The sequence below is a fragment of the Coregonus clupeaformis genome, chromosome 14 (genome assembly GCF_020615455.1).
Source record: "Coregonus clupeaformis isolate EN_2021a chromosome 14, ASM2061545v1, whole genome shotgun sequence".
Taxonomy (NCBI): Eukaryota; Metazoa; Chordata; class Actinopteri; order Salmoniformes; family Salmonidae; genus Coregonus; species Coregonus clupeaformis.
This window is the reverse complement of record NC_059205.1, coordinates 7110205-7121249: the sequence shown is the minus strand read 5'-3', so window position 1 is coordinate 7121249 and position 11045 is coordinate 7110205.

Below are 11045 nucleotides of genomic sequence, written 5' to 3'. Positions count from 1 at the left end.
AGGACAGGACAGGGTTATAGATAGGACAGGGTTATAGATAGGACAGGACAGGGTTATAGATAGGACAGGGTTATAGATAGGATAGGACAGGGTTATAGATAGGACAGGGTTATAGATAGGACAGGACAGGGTTGTAGATGGGACAGGACAGGGTTATAGATAGGACAGGACAGGGTTATAGATGGGACAGGACAGGGTTATAGATAGGATAGGACAGGTTATAGATGGGACAGGGTTGTAGATAGGACAGGGTTATAGATAGGACAGGACAGGGTTATAGATAGGACAGGGTTATAGATAGGATAGGACAGGGTTATAGATAGGACAGGGTTATAGACAGGACAGGACAGGGTTATAGATAGGACAGGGTCATAGATAGGACAGGACAGGGTTATAGACAGGACAGGGTTATAGATGGGACAGGACAGGGTTATAGATAGGACAGGGTCATAGATAGGACAGGACAGGGTTATAGATAGGACAGGACAGGGTTATAGACAGGACAGGGTTATAGATAGGACAGGACAGGGTTATAGATAGGACAGGACAGGGTTATAGATAGGACAGGACAGGGTTATAGACAGGACAGGGTTATAGATAGGACAGGACAGGGTTATAGATAGGACAGGACAGGGTTATAGATAGGACAGGACAGGGTTATAGATAGGACAGGACAGGGTTATAGATGGGACAGGACAGGGTTATAGATAGGACAGGACAGGGTTATAGACAGGACAGGGTTATAGATGGGACAGGACAGGGTTATAGACAGGACAGGGTTATAGACAGGACAGGACAGGGTTATAGACAGGACAGGGTTATAGATAGGACAGGACAGGGTTATAGATAGGACATGGTTGTAGATAGGACAGGACAGGGTTATAGATGGGACAGGACAGGGTTATAGACAGGACAGGACAGGGTTATAGATGGGACAGGACAGGGTTATAGACAGGACAGGACAGGGTTATAGACAGGACAGGGTTATAGATAGGACAGGACAGGGTTATAGATAGGACAGGACAGGGTTATAGATAGGACAGGACAGGGTTATAGATAGGATAGGACAGGGTTATAGACAGGACAGGGTTATAGATAGGACAGGACAGGGTTATAGATAGGACAGGGTTATAGATAGGACAGGACAGGGTTATAGATAGGACAGGGTTATAGATAGGATAGGACAGGGTTATAGACAGGACAGGGTTATAGATAGGACAGGACAGGGTTATAGACAGGACAGGGTTATAGACAGGACAGGGTTATAGATAGGACAGGACAGGGTTATAGATAGGACAGGGTTATAGATAGGACAGGACAGGGTTATAGATAGGACAGGGTTATAGATAGGATAGGATAGGGTTATAGACAGGACAGGGTTATAGATAGGACAGGACAGGGTTATAGACAGGACAGGGTTATAGACAGGACAGGGTTATAGATAGGACAGGACAGGGTTATAGATGGGACAGGACAGGGTTATAGACAGGACAGGACAGGGTTATAGACAGGACAGGGTTATAGATGGGACAGGACAGGGTTATAGACAGGACAGGACAGGGTTATAGACAGGACAGGGTTATAGATAGGACAGGACAGGGTTATAGATAGGACAGGACAGGGTTATAGATAGGACAGGACAGGGTTATAGATAGGATAGGACAGGGTTATAGACAGGACAGGGTTATAGATAGGACAGGACAGGGTTATAGATAGGACAGGGTTATAGATAGGACAGGACAGGGTTATAGATAGGACAGGGTTATAGATAGGATAGGACAGGGTTATAGACAGGACAGGGTTATAGATGGACAGGACAGGGTTATAGACAGGGCAGGGTTATAGACAGACAGGGTTATAGATAGGACAGGACAGGGTTATAGATAGGACAGGGTTATAGATAGGACAGGACAGGGTTATAGATAGGACAGGGTTATAGATAGGATAGGACAGGGTTATAGACAGGACAGGGTTATAGATAGGACAGGACAGGGTTATAGACAGGACAGGGTTATAGACAGGACAGGGTTATAGATAGGACAGGACAGGGTTATAGATGGGACAGGACAGGGTTATAGACAGGACAGGACAGGGTTATAGACAGGACAGGGTTATAGATAGGACAGGACAGGGTTATAGATAGGACAGGACAGGGTTATAGATGGGACAGGACAGGGTTATAGACAGGACAGGGTTATAGATGGGACAGGGTTATAGATGGGACAGGACAGGGTTATAGACAGGACAGGGTTATAGATAGGATAGGACAGGGTTATAGATGGGACAGGACAGGGTTGTAGATAGGACAGGGTTATAGATAGGATAGGACAGGGTTATAGATGGGACAGGACAGGGTTATAGATAGGACAGGACAGGGTTATAGATGGGATAGGACAGGGTTATAGACAGGACAGGACAGGACAGGGTTATAGACAGGACAGGGTTATAGATAGGATAGGACAGGGTTATAGATGGGATAGGACAGGGTTATAGACAGGACAGGACAGGGTTATAGACAGGACAGGGTTATAGATAGGACAGGACAGGGTTATAGATAGGACAGGGTTATAGATAGGACAGGACAGGGTTATAGATGGGACAGGACAGGGTTATAGATAGGACAGGACAGGGTTATAGATAGGACAGGGTTATAGATAGGACAGGACAGGGTTATAGATAGGACAGGGTTATAGACAGGACAGGACAGGGTTATAGATAGGACAGGACAGGGTTATAGATAGGACAGGGTTATAGATAGGACAGGACAGGGTTATAGATAGGACAGGGTTATAGACAGGACAGGACAGGGTTATAGATAGGACAGGACAGGGTTATAGACAGGACAGGGTTATAGATAGGACAGGACAGGGTTATAGATAGGACAGGACAGGGTTATAGATGGGACAGGACAGGGTTATAGACAGGACAGGGTTGTAGATAGGACAGGACAGGGTTATAGATGGGATAGGACAGGGTTATAGATAGGATAGGACAGGGTTATAGACAGGACAGGGTTATAGATAGGACAGGACAGGGTTATAGATAGGACAGGACAGGGTTATAGATAGGACAGGACAGGGTTATAGATAGGACAGGACAGGGTTATAGATAGGACAGGACAGGGTTATAGACAGGACAGGACAGGGTTATAGACAGGACAGGGTTATAGATAGGACAGGACAGGGTTATAGATAGGACAGGACAGGGTTATAGATGGGATAGGACAGGGTTATAGACAGGACAGGACAGGGTTATAGACAGGACAGGGTTATAGATAGGACAGGACAGGGTTATAGATAGGACAGGGTTATGGATAGGACAGGACAGGGTTATAGATGGGACAGGAAAGGGTTATAGATAGGATAGGACAGGGTTATAGATAGGACAGGGTTATAGATAGGACAGGGTTATAGACAGGACAGGACAGGGTTATAGATAGCACAGGACAGGGTTATAGATAGGACAGGACAGGGTTATAGATAGGACAGGACAGGGTTATAGATAGGACAGGGTTATAGATAGGACAGGACAGGGTTATAGATGGGACAGGACAGGGTTATAGATAGGATAGGACAGGGTTATAGATAGGACAGGGTTATAGATAGGACAGGACAGGGTTATAGATAGGACAGGGTTATAGACAGGACAGGACAGGGTTATAGATGGGACAGGACAGGGTTATAGATAGGATAGGACAGGGTTATAGATGGGACAGGACAGGGTTATAGATAGGACAGGACAGGGTTATAGATGGGACAGGACAGGGTTATAGATAGGACAGGACAGGGTTATAGATAGGATAGGACAGGGTTATAGATAGGATAGGACAGGGTTATAGATGGGACAGGACAGGGTTATAGATAGGACAGGACAGGGTTATAGATGGGACAGGACAGGGTTATAGATAGGACAGGACAGGGTTATAGATAGGATAGGACAGGGTTATAGATGGGACAGGACAGGGTTATAGACAGGACAGGACAGGGTTATAGACAGGACAGGACAGGGTTATAGATAGGACAGGGTTATAGATAGGACAGGGTTATAGATAGGACAGGACAGGGTTATAGATAGGACAGGACAGGGTTATAGATAGGACAGGACAGGGTTATAGACAGGATAGGACAGGGTTATAGATAGGACAGGACAGGGTTATAGATAGGACAGGACAGGGTTATAGATGGGACAGGGTTATAGACAGGACAGGACAGGGTTATAGATAGGACAGGGTTATAGACAGGACAGGACAGGGTTATAGACAGGACAGGGTTATAGATAGGACAGGACAGGGTTATAGATAGGACAGGGTTATAGATAGGACAGGACAGGGTTATAGATAGGACAGGGTTATAGATAGGATAGGACAGGGTTATAGATGGGACAGGACAGGGTTATAGACAGGACAGGACAGGGTTATAGACAGGACAGGGTTATAGATAGGACAGGACAGGGTTATAGATAGGACAGGACAGGGTTATAGATGGGACAGGACAGGGTTATAGACAGGACAGGGTTATAGATGGGACAGGGTTATAGATGGGACAGGACAGGGTTATAGACAGGACAGGGTTATAGATAGGACAGGACAGGGTTATAGACAGGACAGGGTTATAGATAGGACAGGACAGGGTTATAGATAGGACAGGACAGGGTTATAGATGGGACAGGACAGGGTTGTAGATAGGACAGGGTTATAGACAGGACAGGACAGGGTTATAGATAGGACAGGACAGGGTTACAGATGGGACAGGACAGGGTTATAGATAGGACAGGACAGGGTTATAGATGGGACAGGACAGGGTTATAGATGGGCGGACAGTTTAGATGGGCCGTTATAGATAGCAGGACAGGGTTATAGATCAGGACAGGGTTATAGACAGGACAGGGTTATAGATAGGACAGGACAGGGTTATAGATAGGACAGGGTTATAGATAGGACAGGACAGGGTTATAGATGGGACAGGACAGGGTTATAGATAGGATAGGACAGGGTTATAGATAGGACAGGGTTATAGATAGGACAGGACAGGGTTATAGATAGGACAGGGTTATAGACAGGACAGGACAGGGTTATAGATAGGACAGGACAGGGTTATAGACAGGACAGGGTTATAGATAGGACAGGACAGGGTTATAGATAGGACAGGACAGGGTTATAGATGGGACAGGACAGGGTTATAGACAGGACAGGGTTGTAGATAGGACAGGACAGGGTTATAGATAGGACAGGGTTATAGACAGGACAGGACAGGGTTATAGATAGGACAGGACAGGGTTATAGATAGGACAGGACAGGGTTATAGACAGGACAGGGTTATAGATAGGACAGGACAGGGTTATAGATAGGACAGGGTTATAGATAGGACAGGACAGGGTTATAGATGGGACAGGACAGGGTTATAGATAGGATAGGACAGGGTTATAGATAGGACAGGGTTATAGATAGGACAGGACAGGGTTATAGATAGGACAGGGTTATAGACAGGACAGGACAGGGTTATAGATGGGACAGGACAGGGTTATAGATAGGATAGGACAGGGTTATAGATGGGACAGGACAGGGTTATAGATAGGACAGGACAGGGTTATAGATGGGACAGGACAGGGTTATAGATAGGACAGGACAGGGTTATAGATAGGATAGGACAGGGTTATAGATAGGATAGGACAGGGTTATAGATGGGACAGGACAGGGTTATAGATAGGACAGGACAGGGTTATAGATGGGACAGGACAGGGTTATAGATAGGACAGGACAGGGTTATAGATAGGATAGGACAGGGTTATAGACAGGACAGGACAGGGTTATAGACAGGACAGGACAGGGTTATAGATAGGACAGGGTTATAGATAGGACAGGGTTATAGATAGGACAGGACAGGGTTATAGATAGGACAGGACAGGGTTATAGATAGGACAGGACAGGGTTATAGACAGGATAGGACAGGGTTATAGACAGGACAGGACAGGGTTATAGACAGGACAGGGTTATAGATAGGACAGGACAGGGTTATAGATAGGACAGGGTTATAGATAGGACAGGACAGGGTTATAGACAGGACAGGGTTATAGATAGGACAGGGTTATAGATGGGATAGGACAGGGTTATAGATAGGACAGGACAGGGTTATAGATGGGACAGGGTTATAGACAGGACAGGACAGGGTTATAGATAGGACAGGGTTATAGACAGGACAGGACAGGGTTATAGACAGGACAGGACAGGGTTATAGATGGGACAGGGTTATAGATAGGACAGGGTTATAGATAGGACAGGACAGGGTTATAGATAGGACAGGACAGGGTTATAGATAGGATAGGACAGGGTTATAGATAGGACAGGGTTATAGATAGGACAGGACAGGGTTATAGATAGGACAGGGTTATAGATAGGACAGGACAGGGTTATAGATAGGACAGGACAGGGTTATAGACAGGACAGGACAGGGTTATAGATGGGACAGGACAGGGTTATAGATAGGACAGGACAGGTTATAGATAGGACAGGGTTATAGATAGGACAGGACAGGGTTATAGATAGGACAGGGTTATAGATAGGACAGGACAGGGTTATAGATAGGACAGGGTTATAGATAGGACAGGACAGGGTTATAGATAGGACAGGACAGGTTATAGATAGGACAGGGTTATAGATAGGACAGGACAGGGTTATAGACAGGACAGGACAGGGTTATAGATAGGACAGGACAGGGTTATAGATGGGACAGGACAGGGTTATAGATAGGACAGGACAGGTTATAGATAGGACAGGGTTATAGATAGGACAGGACAGGGTTATAGATAGGGCAGGACAGGGTTTAGTAGGAGCAGGGTTATAGATAGGACAGGACAGGGTTATAGATAGGACAGGGTTATAGATAGGACAGGACAGGGTTATAGATAGGACAGGGTTATAGATAGGACAGGACAGGGTTATAGATAGGACAGGGTTATAGATAGGACAGGACAGGGTTATAGATAGGACAGGACAGGTTATAGATAGGACAGGGTTATAGATAGGACAGGACAGGGTTATAGACAGGACAGGACAGGGTTATAGATAGGACAGGACAGGGTTATAGATAGGACAGGACAGGGTTATAGATAGGACAGGACAGGGTCATAGATAGGACAGGACAGGGTTATAGATAGGACAGGACAGGGTCATAGATAGGACAGGACAGGGTTATAGATAGGACAGGACAGGGTTATAGACAGGACAGGGTTATAGATAGGACAGGACAGGGTTATAGATAGGACAGGGTTATAGATAGGACAGGACAGGGTTATAGATAGGACAGGACAGGGTTATAGATAGGACAGGACAGGGTTATAGACAGGACAGGGTTATAGATAGGACAGGACAGGGTTATAGATAGGACAGGGTTATAGATAGGACAGGACAGGGTTATAGATAGGATAGGACAGGGTTATAGATGGGACAGGACAGGGTTATAGACAGGACAGGACAGGGTTATAGATAGGACAGGACAGGGTTATAGATGGGACAGGACAGGGTTATAGATAGGACAGGACAGGGTTATAGACAGGACAGGGTTATAGATAGGACAGGACAGGGTTATAGATGGGACAGGACAGGGTTATAGATGGGACAGGACAGGGTTATAGACAGGACAGGACAGGGTTATAGATAGGACAGGACAGGGTTATAGACAGGACAGGACACTGTTATAGATAGGACAGGACAGGGTTATAGACAGGACAGGACAGGGTTATAGATAGGACAGGACAGGGTTATAGATGGGACAGGACAGGGTTATAGATAGGACAGGACAGGGTTATAGATGGGACAGGACAGGGTTATAGACAGGACAGGACAGGGTTATAGATAGGACAGGACAGGGTTATAGATAGGACAGGACAGGGTTATAGATAGGACAGGGTTATAGATAGGATAGGACAGGGTTATAGATAGGACAGGGTTATAGATAGGACAGGACAGGGTTGTAGATGGGACAGGACAGGGTTATAGATAGGACAGGACAGGGTTATAGATGGGACAGGACAGGGTTATAGATAGGATAGGACAGGTTATAGATGGGACAGGGTTGTAGATAGGACAGGGTTATAGATAGGACAGGACAGGGTTATAGATAGGACAGGGTTATAGATAGGATAGGACAGGGTTATAGATAGGACAGGGTTATAGACAGGACAGGACAGGGTTATAGATAGGACAGGACAGGGTTATAGATGGGACAGGACAGGGTTATAGATAGGATAGGACAGGTTATAGATGGGACAGGGTTATAGATAGGACAGGTTATATATAGGACAGGGTTATAGACAGGACAGGACAGGGTTATAGATAGGACAGGCTTGTAAATGGTAGATAGATAGATAGATCTTTGGATGCTCTCTCCGGGAGCTCCATCCCCCCCCCCAGGCCCCAGGCCCTGTCATCACACCCAAGGATCAAAGCCTCTCGCTGCTCTCTCCCCGCAATCCCTGGGTGACTGACTGACTAGCTGACTGGCTGACACAGACTGGCTGGCAGGGCCTTTCATTCAATATTCTCACTGTAGCTCAGGTGGAGCGATTGGGGGGGCAGAAAGAAGGTAGATGTGAGGAAGGAAGTTAGAAGGAGTGAGGGATGGAGGGGGAGAAAGGGAGGGGAGGAGAGAGAAGGGAGGGAGTTAGAGATTAGAAAGTAACTTTTTCTCCATCAGCATCTTTGTTTTTCAGCTGTTGAATTTGTCAAATTCTGATTGGCTCTCAGAGGAGGCCAAGATAGGAGGTTTTCTTCTTCCTGTACTTTTGCAATCTCTTTGTTTATGTGTGTGTGTGTGTGTGTGCGTGTGAGTGTGTGTGTGCGTGCGTGCGTGCGTGCGTGCGTGCGTAAGTGCGTGCGTGCGTGCGTGCGTGTGCATGTGTGTGTGTATGTATGTCTGTGTGTCTGTGTGTGTGCACCTCTGCATTTCTCTGAGTAACCTTTTCTGCTGTGTGTGTCTGTATATGTAATTGTCTTAGTAATATACTGACAGTACAGTATACAGGTAGATGTTGTCTTAGTAATATACTGACAGTACAGTATACAGGTAGATGTTGTCTTAGTAATATACTGACAGTACAGTATACAGGTAGATGTTGTCTTAGTAATATACTGACAGTACAGTATACAGGTAGATGTTGTCTTAGTAATATACTGACAGTACAGTATACAGGTAGATGTTGTCTTAGTAATATACTGACAGTACAGTATACAGGTGCATGTTTTATTGTTTCTACCTCGTCTGTTTCTCCAGAGGGGGTAATGAACGGGGGTATTTCTCCTGGATTCAGTACTCTAACAGTTGAAAACTAAACTGTCAAAGCAAAATGTTGATAATCCACATTCTGTATCACATTCTGAACTCATCCATTCTCCTCCGGAACATCTTTTGATCACGTTTTCTCTTTCAAAAAAGCAACTTTGGTTTTCCCGGAGGTTTGATAAGAAAGAAAATATGGATTTTTGAGAAGACTGATACCTGGGACATGAAAGGGTGACAGGGAGAGAATAAAATATGGAATGGAAAGGTAGAAGGGGAGAGTGAAAGCTATTAGCAGACCAAGGTTTCTGTTTTATAGAACACTGCACAAAGCACCAATCAATAAAAACCTCAACTACCTTGGGTTGCTTTAGTTGGGTTTTATCGGTTCAATTCCAGACGGTTTTAAAGGATGGTCTCAGCATTGTCTGCTTTGAGCTTCAGTTGAGCTACCTTTTGACGTTTATTAATTAGTGTGAGCGAGAGCTTTTCATCCGATTTACCAATGCTCCAGCTTAACACATCTGTGGTGGAGAGGACAATTCGTATATGGGAAGCCTGTTACAGGTTACATCACTGCCATATCAGTGTGCTTCCCTAGCTAAACATGAGCACAATTCCCGCGGGCATTTTAAACCCCGCCAACCCAAACTCGCAATTCGTTGGGAGATTTGTCTGTCTGAAGAGGACCCTCCGCGGAACAGTATACATATATAGTGAGGGAAAAAAGTATTTGATCCCCTGCTGATTTTGTACGTTTGCCCGCTGACAAAGACATGATCAGTCTATAATTTTAATGGTAGGGTTATTTGAACAGTGAGAGACAGAATAACAACAACAAAAATCCAGAAAAACGCATGTCAAAAATGTTATAAATTGATTTGCATTTTAATGAGGGAAATAAGTATTTGACCCCTCTGCAAAACATGACTTAGTACTTAGGTGGCAAAACCCTTGTTGGCAATCACAGAGGTCAGACGTTTCTTGTAGTTGGCCACCAGGTTTGCACACATCTCAGGAGGGATTTTGTCCCACTCCTTTTTGCAGATCTTCTCCAAGTCATTAAGGTTTCGAGGCTGACGTTTGGCAACTCGAACCTTCAGCTCCCTCCACAGATTTTCTATGGGATTAAGGTCTGGAGACTGGCTAGGCCACTCCAGGACCTTAATGTGCTTCTTCTTGAGCCACTCCTTTGTTGCCTTGGCCGTGTGTTTTGGGTCATTGTCATGCTGGAATACCCATCCACGACCCATTTTCAATGCCCTGGCTGAGGAAGGAGGTTCTCACCTAAGATTTGACGGTACATGGCCCCGTCCATCGTCCCTTTGATGCGGTGAAGTTGTCCTGTCCCCTTAGCAGAAAAACACCCCCAAAGCATAATGTTTCCACCTTCATGTTTGACGGTGGGGATGGTGTTCTTGGGGTCATAGGCAGCATTCCTCCTCCTCCAAACACGGCGAGTTGAGTTGATGCCAAAGAGCTCGATTTTGGTCTCATCTGACCACAACACTGTCACCCAGTTCTCCTCTGAATCATTCAGATGTTCATTGGCAAACTTCAGACGGGCCTGTATATGTGCTTTCATGAGCAGGGGGACCTTGCGGGCGCTGCAGGATTTCAGTCCTTCACGGCGTAGTGTGTTACCAATTGTTTTCTTGGTGACTATGGTCCCAGCTGCCTTGAGATCATTGACTAGATCCTCCCGTGTAGTTCTGGGCTGATTCCTCACCGTTCTCATGATCATTGCAACTCCACGAGGTGAGATCTTGCATG